The sequence below is a fragment of the Castanea sativa genome, chromosome 8 (assembly GCF_040712315.1).
Source record: "Castanea sativa cultivar Marrone di Chiusa Pesio chromosome 8, ASM4071231v1".
Lineage (NCBI taxonomy): Eukaryota > Viridiplantae > Streptophyta > Magnoliopsida > Fagales > Fagaceae > Castanea > Castanea sativa.
The window spans coordinates 51,112,917-51,132,509 of NC_134020.1; the positions used below are offsets into that span (position 1 = coordinate 51,112,917).

Here is a 19,593-nt window from a genome sequence, read left to right on the forward strand (position 1 = left end):
ACTTGAAAATGATTCAATTAGTATTAAAGATTGTGGATTTAGTTACTAAACCCAATAGGCTTTAACTAATTAGGACTTGTCTTTGGACACCATATATAACTAGTGGAAAATGAGGTAAAGGTACATCAGTGTGAAACAAACACAAATAAAAGAGTCAGATCAACAACAGAAAATTCCATATCAACCCCTTCATCAGCAGGAAACCCACCCAAAAGCTAAAAGAATAGCCGCAAGAGTGAAATGAACAGCCACAACTCACAAGAATAAATCCCCCACGGTGCCGATCTATGGAGAGAGAGAGAGAGAGAGAGAGAGAGAGAACGCTTTAGTATAAAGAGCTTAGTACATGGTTTCAATAATAGACAATAAAGCACACCGAAGAACAGGGCAGAAACATGCCTTAGAGTAAAGTCCTGCCAAACCAGATCTTATGGCATAACAAAAACCGTTTACTGTATCCTAAAAAGTGATTCTGCACTAATATGTATTTGCATTGAAAATTAGTTAATCATAAAAAAGTAAAATTTCTCTGTACACTTTATTCACAAAAGCAGTCTTCAGATATCATAGGATCTATGTAACTCGTTTCGAACTTAGAGACCGAATCACATGATAAGAAAACACGGACCATTATCCATCTGACTTATAAATTCCCTGCTCTAACTCTAACAGGAGAGTTAAAATCTACGTAAACATTAAGATCAAAAGAGACATATGTTGAGTTGCATGTTTGGACCTCATGATTAGAAATATTCCCCAACAAATTTGTTGTAAGTTTGAAGTCCATCATCCAGGTGTTGCAAGAAAACTGTCTTCTCTTAAGTTCCCCTCTTTTACCGACCTTGAATCATCAATGGAAGTAAAAGCTATATCAGATAGACCTTTATGACTGTCAGACCCATGAACACTGACAGTTTGTCTTGTTTTTTGTTAATACCTGTATCAACAAAGAACAATGAATAAACATTTTCATCATATACATTGAAAATTAAGGTGTTCTATAATGAAACTCAAATAAAGAAGGAAGAAAGGTGACATCAATTTTTTTTTTTTTAATGGAGCCATCAAATACTTGCAAAGAACCAGACTACCAAAGGTTCACACCAACTAAAATTGCAAGTCGAATTGAGTCCCTTATGTTACCTTCTAACAAAAAAAAGGTTGGATAATTTACACACCATAAGTAATCAGCATATTAAGTAATCTACAATGGAGAAGGTTTCAATGATAGTGCAATGGGAAAATAGAGACCACAAGAAATTAAATGTCTATTGAAGTTAGTTAGAATATATGCTTCTTGTCGTGCCCCAAACCCAAAAGAGTCCAAAGCATAAAAAATCAAGCCTTCAACAAAACCTGTATGGGATTTTTTTTTTTCTTTTCTTTTCTTTTCCATTTGATAAGGTAAATAAATATATTGATCTCTCCACAATACAAGTCAAAGCTCTATGACACATTTACAAACTACAAATCATGTGCCTTCAAACTTTACCCGAATATTCCAAACACCAAATAAGTGATTTAACAATGAACTCCAATGTTCTAAAATCTGCAACCTCAACTGTGATGCCCCAATTTGATTGATTGTGTGATGTGTATGTGTGTGTGATGAGTCTCATATCGGGTATTTACTAAGTTGAACTGGGCTTTATTAACAACTTCAAGAAGCTTCAATTGTGACTAATCCTTTTGAGGTATAGCGCAGATGTGGCTAGCGCTTTTCTTTGAGTCGTTACATATGGTATCAGAGTCGGCCCGGTAATCCCATGGGGGCTCAAAGACACTACCCCACAAAGTGGGCCCTAACGAGGACATTAGAGATTTAAGTGGGGGAGATTGTGATGCCCCAATTTGATTGATTGTGTGATGTGTGTGGGTGTGTGATGAGTCCCACATCGGGTATTTACTGGGTTAAACTAGGCTTTATCAACAACTTCAAGGAGCTTCAATTGTGACTAGTCCTTTTGAGGTATAGCGCAGATATGGCTAGCGCTTTTTCTTGGGTCATTACATCAACAAAATTCTTTGGCTAACAAACTTCAAGAAAGCCCAACCTCTAATAGATTTAACTACTACTTCCTTAGAACAACTAGACCGAATCACCAACCAATAATAATGCGAGTCTCCCAATTCAGCATATAACTCCAATCTCCACCAAGAAGACAAGCACCATTCCCAAAGTGTAGCTAATTTATCTGTAAAACTATTGGTGAGTGGAATAAGCTAAAGCCCAGTAAGTAGCATAATTAATGGGGGTGGGGGAAATGCAAGTTCATGATAATAAGTATTTTACAAACATGCTATAATTTTGGGGATTTCCATTTGAATTCTGCAATTTAAATTTCCTTAATACCACAACAAGAATGATAGATATATGGTAGCACCAAGCTTCCCAGAGTAACTGTAACACCCCAAATATTTTTTTTAAAACAATTTTCCCAATGAGAATAATATCTAAATTGAACTTTTTTTAATCAGTGTGGTTAACTATTTTATGGGGGAGTTTTGAATATTTGGGCATGTGATAGTATTTAGTTAATTTTGGAATGGGCCCATTTAAATATGGGAGAAACTTTAAGGGTAAAGTTGTAAATTTGCTCCCAAGATATTTTGGAAGAAGTGGTCCACAATGTTGCCATCAACACACTCCCTCTCTCTTATCACCATACATATGCTTCTCTCTGTTTCTCTATCTTTCTATCTCACCCACCCACCGAAGCCCACACACATACACACTCTAGCTCCCTCTATTTCTCTCACTCCCTCACCGGTAAACCAGCCGTCCATCACCACTTTCGGTGGATTTCACCGGAGAATCCCATTAGAAACCCCATACACGCCATTCTCTCAAACGTTAAAGGTAAAACTCTTAATTGTTTTGTAGCTTTTCAAGTTTTTGTAAGATGTCTTTCTAATCTAAGCTACTTGAGTGGTATACATGTGATTGAGTACATGACTAGCTTCCATAAATTTACACTACATCATTAAGAGACCCATGAAAGCAAAAATCAACATATCCTCCAAGACAAGAAATTTAGAATTTCACTAACTCCAAATAAACCCAATGACAGTGGCAAAATTAAACTTACCAACCATCATACATTATATCTTAAAACCCCTAAATTTTTCCACCATACATAAACCTTAAATAGCCATTTTTAGCACAAAATATATATACCCACTCACCAAAAATTCCACCAATACAAAACCCATACATAAAAACACATAAATATCAGTTCTAATGCTCATAAATCACATGAGTATCATTATTCAAGCTTAGATAAAATAACCTCAAGCAAAAGTGTAAAACCCACAAAAAAAATTAGAAATTTTTACATCAAATAAAATGATGAAGATGCTTGGGGGTTCCTAAGTATTTTTCCGGTAATCTTGCCGGAAAAATGATGGTGAGATGGTGTGTTTTGGAGAGGAGGCCGGCGGGTGGGTTGAGAAATGAGTGTGTTTAAGTGAAGAGAAAAGAAAGAAAAATGATAGAGAGAAAGAAAAGTGAGAGCCGGCCAAAAGAGAGAAGAATTAAGAGAAAAAGGAGCGGTAGAGAATGATGGGTAGTGGGGTTAGGTGGGGGGCACGTGTGGGCTAAAAAAAATCTCACCTTAACATTTTTTTTTTTTTTTGACTGATAGTGACGTTACACATATAGGGGAATGTTCCCTTAAAGTTTGGAATTAATCGGATAACTTTTCATTAACCAAAAAAATTTTACAAAATGACTGCCCTACTATGTACTGAATCTGAAAGTAAGACTAAAATGCTGAGAAATTGTGGAATTAATCCCAAACCTTGGTTGATCTTATCTTAGCTTAAATATATTATTTAGTACCCAAAGAGATTCATGATTATGCTATATTATCTTACGATGCACATTATTGCGGTAATGAATTTAAAATGTTTTAATATAATTATAGCGCAAATATGGCTAGCGTTTTTCCTTAAGTCGTTACACACACAATCAATCAAATTGGGGCATCACAATCTCCCCCACTTAAATTCCTAACGTCCTCGTTAGGGTCCACTTTGTGGGGTAGTGTATCCGAGCTCAAGCGGGATTACCGGGCCGGCTCTGATATCATATGTAACGACCCAAGGAAAAACGCTAGCCACATCTGCGCTATACCTCAAAAGGACTAGTCACAATTGAGACTCCTTGTAGTTGTTAATAAAGCCCAGTTCAACCCAATAAATACCCGATATGGAACTCATCACACACCCACACACATCACACAATCAATCAAATTGGGTTATCACAAAAACAAAAAGAACCAAAACAAACTATGATCAACTCCAAATCATATTAACACATATTAAAAGATTTAAAATCAAAAAACAAATTAAATATAACAAGTTAAAGAAACTATATTAAGAACTCATGTAAATCTTGTCAAGCATAGGAGGAGTTCATGAGAAGAACACTCACCTTACTTGGGATCACGAGTTTGAGGTTTTTAACCGGCCCCTTAGTGCCTACAACACAAAGATTAAATTAAGAGAACAAAGATAATAAATGCAATAGTTTTGGGTAATCACAAGTCAAGAACAAGATTAGTTTTGAAAAAAAAATTAGAAAACAAAATGTCTGCTTGAGAACTAACTAAAAAGAGGTTTTTTGATGATTAAGAAACATGCTAAGGTCCATGTGAAATATGATTAGAGTTTAGAAAAGATAGTTTGGAGCCAAAAAAATAACTCTCTCTAGCTAAGGTTTAGATTAGAGACATAAGGTGAGTATTTATACATAAAAAATAGGGGTTTAGGGCCTTTTGGAGGGTCTTAGATGTTACAAAGAATAAAGTTTTGATCTCTTAAAATTCAGTTTTTGAGGTTCTGGAATTGAGCATACACGCACACTAAATTCCATTGCACTGCCAACCCAACTTCAATCAGCCATAACATACTCATTTTAAATCCAAATTATACAAAATTTATGTTAAAATTAAAGCTCAAGATGTATAATTTCCAATGAAATAAAAATTCACTGAATATTATTTGTGCGTCAAAAGTTTTAACCAAAATAATGAACAAATGTCATTTTTAAACATCGTTTTCAAAGTGATTTAAGCTTTTTTTTTAGTTGTGATTACCTCCGAACTATTAAGAACTCTTTAATTAACATTGGTCAAAGTATGTCAAGCTCATCATTGGGGTCGGGAACCAAATATTATTAACAAGTACAAATTGAGATGTCTACATGCAAGAATCCAAAAATAATAAAAAGGGACTATTGAAAATGGAACTTCACCATTATAAGCATAATGAGGTTCAACATCTAGACTTCTAAAAATTTATTAAATATTTTTTAATTATGTTAATGGCTAGTAAAGAGTAAGGACAAATTATGGACTAATTACATCGGCTCAGGCAACCCATAAGCTCAAATGTCATCTTTATGCAGTATTCCCATAAGCTCAATAGCGAAAGTGAAAGCCATACAAAGGCTATGCACAATTTGAGATGGCATCAGCTTACCACGAGGGTGTGGCATCAATATGGACTTCCCAACGTAAAGCTTAAAGCCAGACTATTAGCTTTTAGTTCCAAGGTTAAACTAACAGCTAAAATGGATGATAAGTTTTGACTAATTTGAGAAAGTAATCAAAGAACTAACAGATAATTCCAAGCCTTGTAGGATAAAATAGAAAGCTCATGGATTTACGACCATTAAAAAGTGTATTACTTTTATAGAGATATCAAAAAATTAAATTGATGCATAATTTTGGCACATCATATGGCATGAGGCTAGCATTAAAAAGATTGTGATACTTGATAATGCAAAGAACAGAATCTATATGACTCACCTTGTTGGTGGTGATGGAAGATGGCAGTGATGCAACAGCCACAGACCACTCAACCTTTAAAACATCAAAGACCAAAGTCTCAACATGTCCTGGAATAATTAGGAATAAAAAGTTCATAAATGAATGTTTAAAAAAAAATTAGTGAAACTAGAGAAAAATTGCTCAAAGTCAAAGCTGCACTGCATTTGATCCACATCAGAACTCAACTCCCAGGCCAATGAGATATTGAAGATCTTAACACGAGGATAGAGGACTTAGTTATGAAGGTGAAAACAACATCAATAGTAGCTAGACAGGGTCTGAATGTACCCAAATTTTACAAATATAAACTTCTTCAAATCATGGGAATCAAAGGAGTTGAAAGCCAGCCCTTTTTTTTTTCAATCTTCCTCTCTTCTCTTTCTTTTTTCCTAAGTCATCAAATGCTTTCTCAGAACCAAAATCAGGTTGATTTTGATAGCCTTCCTACATTATAGTATACGTGGAAACTTATATGGTTGAAATCATCACCATGCTCCAGAGTTTAGAACCATTGCGACTCTGTGTGTATTAAACAAGCCAAGAAAAGAATAAGAAACACTGAAACATATGGCAGGAACATCCTAAAGTAGATAGGTCTGGATTGTCTATCCAAGAGTGAATGATGTGAAAGCAAGGATATCAGAGGCACGAAGACCCTTGAAGATCTATTAGGGGGGAACAAAAGGAGGAGCAAAAGCTACTTCTTGCATCAAACCTAACATAATACTGTAATGAGCAACAAGTTCAATAATTCGTGGTTGCAACATGAGAGAAAGGTCCACATGCTTTTTAAGCGACCAAATGAGAGAAAAGGGTCAAAATATTCTAACAATGCTTCTAAGCTCATAAGGCATACGTTTTTTCCTGCTTCCACCCCACGCTATATACCATTTAGTTCCACACAAGACTCCACAGGAACCAGCTCTAGGCGATGGATGGAAACCATGTATATTTATTATTGACCATACCATCTGAGAAAGAAGATCTAATTATCAAAATGTCAAATCTAAAGAATTTTTAGCTTGCTTCTATGAGAGATGAAATTACTCACTCACACAATCCATTAAAAAAAAACAGATGAGAAGATGTTCCACATACCGTTTCAAAGTCAAAAGAGTACAAGTCATTCAAAGTCTTGGACTTCGATGCTCCTCCAAATAAAAAAAGAGTTTTATCATCATAAAGAGTTGCCACATGGTTAGATCTTGGAGATGGCCCTGTTCCTCTGTACGTACAATTGAAAAGAACAAGAAAAACCCTTCGCTCCTAAATCAAGGGATATGACAACAAGAAGTTCAACCAGAATTCTCCATGACAAAGGTGACAAGTACTAAACTTGAAGTATAAGGAACAAAATAGTATCAACAAATTTCACAAAGTACACTAGAACCTACTCACGTGTAATGAAGAGGAAGCCATGTCAAAGATTTCTCAGAAGTAAGCCATTTTAGATAAAAAGATGCATGTACATTTACAGTAGTCAATAAATGTTTGTACTCTGCACATTCAAGAATTAGAAGGATGCCACGGTTCAAGCTTAGCGTACTTAGTCCGCGAGACCACCACTCGTTAGGGCCTCGTTCCGCTCAGGGCATGTTCTTCAGTTATGCCCCTCTTGGTCACACAACCCGCATTGCACCTTCCTCCCCCCCTCCTTCCATGGTGTGGTTCTAGGCCCTTTCCCGCCCTCATCCATCTCATTCCTAATTCGTGTTGAGACAAGGTGACCTTTCTCTCGGATCAATCGGGGGTTAGGGAGGACCCTTCGAGTTTCTTTAGGGAGGACCCTTCAAATTTCATAGTACATTTGCAGATCATGATTGATAAAAGTACTTTGAAGAACTTTGACTATTTCTATTGAAGCATATAAGGAAATGGGAATCAGGTAACTATACAACATAAGGGCAGTCAAGAAGTGCAAAATTGCTGCTGCTGGTGCTCTCTCTGGATCATAGTATACTGTAGTGTCATCTGGTCTAAGGTACCATCTTGTCATCCTTCCATCTTCCAGGTCCTCACTAGTTGAAATCCCAAAAAAAATTGACCCAATAAAAGACATCAACACTAGGATAAAAAACAAAAAGTAGACAATCTTATCCATCCTTTTCTCAATTTTGCTTCTCTTGGACCGAGGAGCAGTAGAATTTTGCATAACCTTTGTATCATGACCAGTAAAGATTACTGCCCCATAAATAAAACCCATAGGTTCGAAGTTTTGAACCCCTAAGCAGTAGCTGCTGAGGTGAAAGAGGGTACTGTTGTTCCTCAAGCTCTAAACCACCTACAAAAGAGTACAAATTTGCATTGGGGTCTTCACATTTTATTGTAGCCTTGAAATTTTGGGAGCTTGAGTCTTCATGCAAGTTTGAAGTAGCATCCAATGCTTGTTTCAGTTTCAAATTGGTTTCTCCATCTAGGTTCATGATCTCAACGTAGCAAATTGCTTCCTCATAACTTGAAGAAGGTAAGATGAGATCAGCAGGAAAAAATTCATCCTTTTCCACCTTCACTATATCTCCAACTTTCAAATCCGTCCAATTAGCATTATCGAATACACCATCACCATGATGCACTTTAACCTTTCTGTTGTTCACCTCAATATCCTGACAACATTATTGTAGACCAGATTATGAACCATGGAAGGAAATATCATAAAATAGCATAGAAAAATCAGAATATCAGAAATTAAAAGAAGCAAAAGAATGAAACGGATTTCTAACACCAACTTCTATTTTTGAAATGAAAACAAAATACTAATCTTATAATTTATTGGAAAAAGAAAATTTAATAAAGATCTGATTTGGCACTGCAGGTATCAGTTTTCCATAGCAAGTAGAGACAAACAAGAATAAATCCACTGATTCCAAAAACCCATTTTGTTGAAGTAAAGTTGCCAAAATAAACAGTCACAAAGCAATGAATTTTCCATCAAGAAAAAAGTTGTACAGCCAAATAATCCAAATCCCGAGTCTGACTATGGATCTTCTTTCAAGATATATCCTTTAAAAGAACAAATATAACATTCCCAACAACTTCTTTTCAACTTTTCAGGACCAAATATTTAAAACTTTTTCAAAAATAAGTCAATGAATCAGGTTGTGAGATAGTAAATTAAACCAATGAGGTCTGTCACCTCATTGGTTTAATTTACACCTCTCCGACCAATGAGGTCTGCCATCTTTCCACTTATTAATCCACCCATTACTCCTCCAATAGTCAATATTGAACCAAAAACTGAATACTGCACAAGTCAGAAACAATTTAAATAGATAAAGAATTGATTGGCAATGAAAAAATCTCTACGCAAACAGATAAATGTAACAATGAAGTGGAATAACCAGGGTTGCGTTCAAAATTTTAGCAACAGCAACTGCATCACATATCTTCAAAGAAACAAGGTAAACACTGAAGTTAAATAGAAGTATACTATACACGCAAACTGTTAGCTATAGTTGCTACAACAAGTAACATTTACTGTATAAATTTTGTGTCCTATTCTCTCCCAAATGCATTTTCAACCTTCCATATTCTTGGTCACTTACCCCCATCTTATGCTGTTCTGCTGTTGAACTGACTGAAACAACAACAACAACAACAACAACAACAAGAGAAATCTTAGAGGGAACAATAAATTTAAAAATATAAAAATATAAAAAGTTTAGACACACAATTTTTCATAACCACAGTCCACCATTGAGATAATAATGTAACAGTATGGCTCACGGATTATGAAATAGAAGATTCAAGCAGATCATAAACAACAATATTCAAGGTTGGATTCTAAGACCTTTGACTGGTCTCACCTTTTGGTTCCGCCAATGCGAATTGACCATCGAAAATCATCCCCGTTTTCTTCTCCTCACTGGTTCCTTGACTGGTCTCACCTTGCCTGAAAAGAACACAAGCAAATGCTAATATTCAAATCATTTAACCATAAAAAGATGCATATGTAATCGGTATAAGAGGGGGAGTACCATGTCCAGTCCCACAGTCAGGAGGATGTGTCCGTGTCCATTGCAGCCTTTGCGGCCGATCCTCACTATGTGAAGCCTCTGGTGGGGGGGTGGGTATCTCTGTCTGGATGGCACCAGGGGTGGGCATGAATCTCATCTCATCTCTACCACATACATCTGTGGGGATAGTGCCGGTAGTCGATGGGGGAGAGGATGTGGGTGGGCAGGTATCATCGCGAACCATGGATGGGGACCGACATGTCTCACCAAGGGCAAACGTATGGGATGAACCCGCATCATCATGTGCCATGGAGCCCATGTCATAACTAGTGTCCTCCATGGTGTGGTCATGCACGGGTGTGTGACGCCCACCCGATGTGTGACAGCGACTAGTTGTGGGATGCTGACTAGATGTATGACGCTGACTAGATTGACGATCTCCATGCCCTTAACGTCCACCTGCTTGCCAACCACGCCCTACAACCAGTTCACTTGTGTTGCCCACAGTGCGTGCATCGTCCAAGGTCAATCAACTGATCTCTTCAACAGATTGCAAGGCATTAATACAGTCGATGTAGATCTCAGACCCTGGTTCGAACTTCACCATAATCCTCAACTGTGATTCAACCTGTCACAAGTATACAAGAGTAGTGTTAGGATTTGGAACTAAACTATGCGAAGCGAGGTACATTTATAACAGAACAGTCTTTGTAAACTTACCAAAGTGTCCCAGTACGAGGTCTCTTTTGTAATATGCCGAACAGTGATGGGACGATACCACACCATATACACGTCATTGTAGCTCATTACCCCATGAAAGGGCAGTGCTTCGAAAATTGTGGCGTGCGCAGCCTATCTAGCAATATGAGTGGCATGTTCATCAACCCAATTTTTTTCGTGCTTGCCCTGGAGTATTATCTTGTGAAGTTCAATTGAAGTATCAACATTGTCCAGTACGCCTTGCTTCATCCCAAACTGTCGGAGAACACATTCGGGGTGATGGCCTTCAACCACCCAAAAATGTATGAGTGGCACGATGGACCTCCATATGTGTTGGCCTGCTGCACAATATGCGGGCAGGGAACTCAAATAATCTCTATATGGCTCCTAGACAATCTACAATGATCCAACAAATGCAAACAACCATATTAACAATATAATTAGAAAAAAATGTGTAACAAATGTGACCAATACATGCCAAAGTGGTTCCCACTTGTAAGGCACGATACCTGATTTGGCCAAAGCGAAGCAAGCGACACACAATAGGCACATAGGACGTGCATTGGACGGTCAGTTGTTATCTTAGCCCCTTTCCATCTACCAAACAACACAAACATAACCTTCATATTAGTTACTTACATGATTCCCATGCGAAAAAAATTAATGCGAAAATGTAAAACGATAACTAAGATGAAGATCCTACATACCTGATAGCAAGTGGACCTAGGGGCAGTGCCTGGTGTGGATGCCTCATCACAAGACATATGTGTGGAAACCTCGCCCACGCCCACAAATGCACTAATAGCAGTGCACCGCCAATTTGCTTGGCTATCTTCTCTGTTGCCTTACAGAGGTGTCTATATAGCCAACTTAGTGTTGCACTACCCCAACTATAATTCTTTCTATTGCTGATTGGATTGAAAAATTGTAGATACATGATTGAGAGCCATTCGCCAGATTTGTCCACAAATAGTATACTACCCAACATTTGGAGGATGTAAAACCGAGCATACTACTGCACACACACCTCAGTGGCGTCAGCAGGGAGAGGGTTGCGAAACTGCTCCTCCAACCATTTGGCTTTTATCCTCGGCCCTTCCAACACTGCAGTGTTCTTTTTCGTACCAACTGGTCTTTCCGGTGGAGGGGGGGTACCTAGAAATTCAATGCAAAAGTCACGCCACTTGTCCATATGGGTAAATCCCACCACCGGCAAGCCATGTACAGGTAACCCCATTATGACCTCTATGTCTTGTAGCGTGATGGTCATCTCACCGCGAGGCAAGTGGAATGAATGCATCTCTGGCCATCATCTCTCCACTAAGGCCATGATTAGTGCATGGTCAAGGTCCATATGTGGGACCTGAAGTAGCCCATCGAACCCCGCATCTGTGATATAAGTGGCAATCTGTGGATCTAAACCACCTTCAAACAGACCTTTCTCTCGGTGACGACAAGTCAGTACACCTGGCACTTCCTGCAAATAGAGCAACTTAATATTAATAATAGTATTCACTAACCACGTAATAATTACACTTCAAACTTAAATACCAAAAATCTTTCTACTACATATATTAACTACGATTTTGGACTTGTGCATACCTCGCCTGCCAAAGGAGCATCCCAAAGCAAACTTGAACGATGCATAGGTTGCCTCATCAAGACAGTCCCTATAGAGGGTCTCACTCGATGTGGGTCCATATCTAGCATAAATTAAAGGTGATTAATGGCCCATTAGCATATTCATCAAATACCCATAAGCATTCAGTTTAATACATACACATATATATATACACACACAAAGAAAGGAGACACATTTTATGGCCTCAGAAGAAAATCAAATATTTACTCATTCCTAAGCCACTTGCATTAGATATTAAAATGAACGAATACAAATATATTTTCTTTTCTCAAGTAATTAGTCCCTCAAAACCAGTAAAGCCAATATAAGTAGAGCTAACCTCCCTTGATCAATCCCAATTCGCAATATATATGGAAAGAGTATTTACTGAAGATTTATGCGTTTAACTCAAGACTGCAGCTTACTTGTGTCAAAGTTAGTGAAATTACTAAGATATAATGGCAACTAAATTACAAAGATAATTAATTTTATTGCAATGGTTTCTTTTTCTTTTTCTTTTTTTGGGTGGAGGTGGTTCAAAACAAAATCAAATTTTTGTAACAAAATATCAATAAATGAACAACTATTAGATTACCCATGGAAAGGAGTGTTTTCTTGCATAAGTGACAGCATTCACACAATGCAGGGTACCTATTACTTAAGACATATACATAATCTCAAGCAATTATAGCCTACCGACCATAAGAACAATTTAACATGGTACGCAGAAAATTTGAATAACCAAGATTAGGGATCTACAACAACAATATTAACAACCAAGTCTTGGTCCCAAAATTTTTTAGGTCTATTATGGATTTTCAATGGACTAACCGGGATCGACCGTATTTACACCATTCTATCCTATATGAAGTCATCCTATGCAGCATTGCTAGTAGGGGATGCCTCAACATGTATCTTTAGTGGATTCAATCACAATAAAGTGATTAAATTTTACACTAGCAAAATCAAAATCAAGGTGCAATAAAAAAAAAATTTACCCCTCTTATTTCAACTAAAAATGTGAGAAACCACAACGTGCAAGCCTCTTGCTACTAGAAAGAACACAACAATTAGTACCTAAAATTAACCATTCACCCACTTTCAAGGTGTGGAATGAAAATAAATGACCTTACAATATAGACCATGTATAGTTAATTAGCCATACAGCATCACAAAACTTTAAAATTCATACTACCCAAACAGTGGAAGAGCAGCCCATTGCAACTAAATTATTAAACAGTGGCTAGTCAATGAGTGACAGTGTATAGCTAGCAATAGTTATAGCATCATAAAAGCTATGATGCACAAACACGGACACGACACAGACACGGATACGGCGATACAGCAATTTTTGAAAAACTAGGACACGACACGGCATGGACACGGCAATTAAATAAATAATTAAATTTTATATTTAGGCATATTTTTAAATATTTTTAGACATAAAATACGTTTATATCTTGAATTTAAATTATGTACAAACTACAAATAAGTAAACTAAGACCCAAAGTAGTACAATAATACACATAAAATGTTTAGAGTACAAACCAAAAGTTTAAATAGGCTAAATTCAATATCAAACAAAAAACATAAAAGGAAATAAGCAGGACACACAAAAACAAGCTTTAGTAAAATCACCTACAATATTTAACTTTAATAAATAAATAAAACTATAACAGAACACACAAAAACAAAAAATCACTAAATTCATAATTAACATTATAATTTATAAGGCAAGGTTGAGTAAAGAAGAAAAAAAATAAAAATATATATACACAGTAAAGTATAACACAGTGAGTGGGATTAAAAAAAAAAGCTTTGGGTGTTATAAATATAACACGCCACAATACACCAAACCAAAGGTCCTAAGCAGTCAGCAGATAAAAGAAAGAAAAAAGAAAAAAAGAAATCGCAAAACAGAAAGAGAGAAGAGAAGAAGCTCGCACCTGTCCACGCCGAGAGAGAGAGATTGGAAGGAACAGAGGGACAGAGGGAGCTTGTCGACTCACCGATCGGCTCGATGTAGCTCCGGCGAGGGACAGGGGGCAACGGGCAGAGGGAAATCAAAGGTTGGGCTGTGTGGGTTTCTGATATTTCACTTCTCACTTATGGGCTGTGTGGGTTTTTGTTTTGTTTTTTTTCCATTGCTGGCGTGTCCACCGTGTTGGCGCCGTGTCGGCGCCACGTCGGTGCAATGTCGGAGAAGCGAAAAAAAAAAAACAAAAAAACAAAAAAAAAAATGACACCACTCAGACACCAGTGTCCGGTGAGTCTTACCTGTACCGGTGTCCGACACATGTCGGACACCGATACATTGGCAAAAATGCCGTGTCGATGCAGCCTAGCATAAAAGTTCACAATATATAGAGAAAGCACAGGCATCAGAAGTTACAATCTTTGACCACCCAAAAAATGAACAAAATTTTGTCTGTATTACTATTAGGGGTAATCGGAGTGGATGATTTTGGCGAATGAAAATCCCAATTCCAAGACACTGAAAGCTTGAATTTTTTTAATGTTGTTTAGATAATCAGTGTGGTGGGCAAACAAAGAATGAAAAGATAGAGTAGTACAAGTACAAGTATAAATGAGTGTAAGTTTGGAAAACAAAGAAACAAAGGTTTGGGTTGAATGTAAGATTTAGTAGTCTTGAAGAAGTGTAATTTAAAAAATCATGGAAGTGTAAACCAGAAAGAAAAAAAAATTTACCAAAATGTTAATCTTTGAGTGCGAGGTCGCCGACGAGAGGAGAATTCTTGTTTTCCGCCAACAATGATATGCGCTTGTCTCCGGTGGAGTGAGTGACGTCGCGAGAGAGGAGACTTCTTGATTTCTGCCGACGATGAGATGGGCTTGTCTCGGTGGAGTGAGGGTTTGGGGTTTGTACGTTTGGGTGTGAAGGAGAGTGAGAGTGTGTGTTCAAGTATGTGAGTGGTGAGGTTGAGAGTGAAATAAAATTTGAATATTTTGTGGTTTTAGTGAGTGATACTCGAGTTTAAGGGACTCGGGTACAACTAAGACAGTACTCGAGTCCACTACACTCGAGTATTAATCTGTCAGATTTGGCCGTCATACCCAAGACATACTCGAGTTTAGGGAACTCGGGTACTTCACTAACACAGTACTCGAGCTTCTTAAACTCGAATATCAAATGGCATGATACACTCAAGAAATTACAGCCAACCCAGATTGGTACTTGAGTTTAATGGACTCGGGTACCATGGTACTCGAGCCCAGGAAACTCGAGTACTATGCGCATTTTTTAAATTCGAAATGCCACGTTGGCATGCCACGGTGGAACTAGGAAATCTGGTACTCGAGCTCACCAAGCTTGAGTACTGGAAAAAGTGGTAGATCCCCATTTATTTCTGAAACAGTGTTTTTTGGCTAAAATTTTTGAAAAAAGGTGGTATTTGGCCATTTTGGCCCTATTTCTTTGTCTTTTGAAATATCTCTTTTGCTCTGCTCTAACGTAGACTTAGGCTTTCCTCTAGTTCTCTTTTGGCTAAATTGGCTTTTTGTGTAAGTGTATATATGTAAATATGTAATTGTGTATTTGTGTTAACTGTTGATTCGCCATTGTCTCTTGAGTGGGGGAATGGGGGTGGGGCCGTGGCATTGGATTGAGGTAGTGGTCCTGGTCCACTTAAAAGCAACACCCAGAACAACACATTATTAAAAAACACAAAAAAAAAAAAAAAAAAAAACTATGTTAGGCAGTCGGTTGAGTCAGGTAGATGATGCAATGTATTTGTATTCTTTACCTTGTGCAAAACAAACTAAACAGTGGGGTGTGTACTAGATTGCTAGATTGCTAAAGAAAAATAATGAAACAACTGAAAAAGAATAATTAATAATTTTATTAGTATTTCAAATGAATTAATAATTTATTATTTATTCTTTTGCTAGTTATTATTGACAAATATTTGATAAGGAAACCACGTACCTAAGATTCATTTCTTGTGCAAGATTCATCTTCATTTTCTAAGCAAATTCATGTAAACTTTAACTTAGAAAATCTTCATTCAGATATGAATTTGCGTGTTTTTTGGTTGTTGTTGGCGTAAATATATGAATTTCTCTTTTTATTAGACTGTGTAATTTATTCTTCTTAAGGATCATCTTGGAAAAAATTACTGGAGCTACCGCTGCTTACTTGTATGGGTCGATTGTGTGATGCACTTACTATATTTGATACATACAAACAAATCTAATGGGACATCCCATAACCACGTAAAAAGGTTATGCCCTATATCCACAACTAATATGTATCAGATTAGTTCTTATCTGCATAATTGGGGTCAGAACCAAGTTTTATTTTCTCTCCAATTTTTTCCCATGCTTTTCTTTTTAATTCCAGACCATCTAGTTTAATTTTACAGCCTAGGTTTCAAAACCCTGCACTCTTGGGCCATAGCACAGAAAACTCGCAGACAAAAGAAGAATACACATTCCTCAGATTCTCACTAAAGAATGAAAACTGCTATCAGCATGCATACCCTCCACCCCTATCTTTCAGCTCCAACAAACTCTTATGGAAAACAACCGAAACTGAAGAATTGGATACCTCCAAAAATACAGAAGAAAAAACAAAGAAATACATTGAATTGAAATTAGAACTAACCTTTCCCTGGAGTACTGATGCCTACAGTGAAATTTTGATCAAATTCACATTCAGATTTTGCTTAGGCTTGTATTTAGATGTTGTAAACTATAACAAAATCTAGCTTTATTGTTTGGCAAAACATTAAGTCGTATGTAGAGAGAAGAATTTTGTATTTTAAACAAATATAAGAATTTACTCAATTGTATCAAGTAGTAACTAGATGAGTACAGTACTTATCAATAATATCAAGCCTATACAAAAGCTCCACACTAGGCTAATTCTAGTGTTCTAAAATTGAACAGGTACACTACCACAGCTTCCAAAGATGACCAACATGATAAGAACAAAGGAACGGAAACTGATTTAGAAAAGAAAAAGAATGAAACAATCCACTGTTCTGTTTTCTTCTATACAGCTATCTTGTAATACCCCAAGTTGTACAAGCTACTACATGGGTAAAAAAGAAGACAGATTAGCTTCAACTAAAAGTTACCATCTTTCAAGCTTCAACATCTGAGGTATTAGACAGTTACCAAAGAATTCTATGAGGATTAATCACTCGAACCCACCTTTAAAAATGGTCCTGGCAGGTTTTGCACGTGCAACCTTCAAACAAGTGACAATGCTGGAACATGATGTTGCTTCAAGAACGAATGCTGCTTTCATTTTCAATTTCTAAAGGCAGCATATATTTGTATGTAGGTTTCTAGCATTTACAAGTTTTCAAGGAAGGAAAAGAGCATTCACAGTGAAGTCACCGTATAAACAATTAAACATGCACATTTACCACATGAGAAACTAAACGGAGAATCACGCATCTTACTGTAATAATCACTTACCCAATATTGCATATCATAACCATAAACACTAAGAACATTGAAGATGAAATATTATTTTCTTTTTTCTACATTAAAAGGCAAATATCAAATCTAGTAAATATTGCCAGTCTATAATCTGAGCCACCACATGTAAAATCAATGTATTGTAAATACTCTACTGTACACACTAGTTATATATTTTGTACGTGCATGCCTATCTATTAGTGTTAGATTGCATAGGATTTTAGTCTAAGATCAAGTGTGCTCCAATCATGTTAAATAATTCACAACAAATCTGTCCATAGCCTAAATAAACCTCCATTTTCCTCGGTCAAAACTCAAAACAGATACTTGCCAAGTGAGAGAAACAGTAAAGCAAGTTGCAGTGCAGGAACGGACTTGGTAATGATTCATTACTCTAGCAATAAAGAGCTATAAAATCATGTGTTGTTAAACACCCAGATTTTGTCACTGATACCAAATATATCCCCTTCAATAAAGTGAATAAGAGATAAAAAGTTGAAATCCCCAAGCTGAAAGCTAGTAAATGAAAATAAAAATAAAAGTTTTTTTTTTTTGATAAGTAATGATCTTTAATTAATTCAAAAACTTCCAAGTATACAGATAAAGCACCAACATCAGCCTCTCAAAATACAATGCTCTAACAAATCTGAAAAAGAATCTCAGAAGAAAAAAATGTATAGCTCTAGCCCAATCCAGCATGGAATGAAAAAGACTTTAAGCTCAATGCTACACTGCTCACAACAACCCTCAAAACTAAGAATGCAAGACTCAGCCATTGTCTAGAAGAGAATGGTGATTAGAAGGTGCTTCACTTAGTCAGCCTATTCACAAGCTCCTTGAGAGAGAGAGAGAGAGAGAGAGCGAGCAGAACCCAAAATTCCACTACACTACCAACCCAACTTCAATCAGCCATAACATACTCATTTTAAATCCAAATTATACAAAAATTTATGTTAAAATTGAAGGTCAAGACGGAGACTTTCCAACGATATAAAACGTCACTAAATATTATTTGTGTGTCAAAAGTTATAACCAAAATAATGAGTAAATGTCATCTTTCAGCATCGTTTTCAAAGCGATTTGAGCACTTTTGAGTTGTAATTACCTCCAAACTATTACGAACTCTTTAATTACCATTGATAAAGTATATCAAGCACATCATTGGAGCTGGAGACCAAATATTATTAATAGGTACAAAATGAGGTGTCTACATGCAAGAATCCAAAAATTATAAAAAGTGACCATTGAAAATGGAACTTCACCATTATAAAGCATAATATGGTTCAACATCTAGACTTCTAAAAATTTGTTAAATATTTGTTAATTATGTTAATTTCTAGTAAAGAGTAAGGACTATAAAACCAATGACCTACTATTTTGGTTATAAAGTAGTTGTACTTGGATTGTATTTACTCTTCCACTTACTACTGCAATTATTTCAAACAAGCATTTTCAATCAGAAATATTATACAACTAAATTTCAAAACAAAATGGAAGGTGCGATTCTAGTCTTTCTAGTGGGAATTTTGATTTATCCATTAAAGGAAATTGTTGTGAAATTTACTACAAAATTAATCATAGATGATTTCAGCATTCAAAAGAGTATCAAGTTCTATTTTGATATATCATAAATGATTGAGTTGAAATGTATTAAGAAAATTTTATATGTACTTTTTTTGTTTATATTTTATTAATACTGAATTAGTGAACTACTTATTTTACTTTCAATGTTATTACATTCCTTATTTTTTTAATGATAAAAATTGTTGTTCATGTTATGGCCTTCCAAATTCAAATTCATGAATTTTTCCATGAATAAATTGTAATATCAAGTCGTCATTTGCAACAACCATAAGATCATTATTTCATACATACAATACAATTAATATAAATTTTTTAGAACTTGGATTACAAACTCACATCGCTTAAAATAGTTTGCCACATTGAGTGCTTCATACACAAATTCACCAAAGATCTATACTAGAGACCTTCATTATTCAATAAGGATGCATATTTA

At 36.3% G+C, this 19,593-nt stretch overlaps 1 long non-coding RNA gene across 1 annotated transcript in view; it reads right to left on the minus strand.

Annotated features, from left to right (window-relative positions):
- The window catches only part of LOC142608212 (uncharacterized), a 76,011-nt gene extending 68,746 nt beyond the window's left edge, over positions 1 to 7,265 (minus strand). The window contains exons 1-2 of the long non-coding RNA XR_012839446.1: positions 7,233 to 7,265; positions 6,933 to 7,059 (exon numbers count right to left, since the gene is read on the minus strand). This is a non-coding gene — a long non-coding RNA (uncharacterized LOC142608212). The remainder of the gene's footprint in view (positions 1 to 6,932; positions 7,060 to 7,232) is intronic.
- Between the last annotated feature and the right edge of the window lie 12,328 nt (positions 7,266 to 19,593).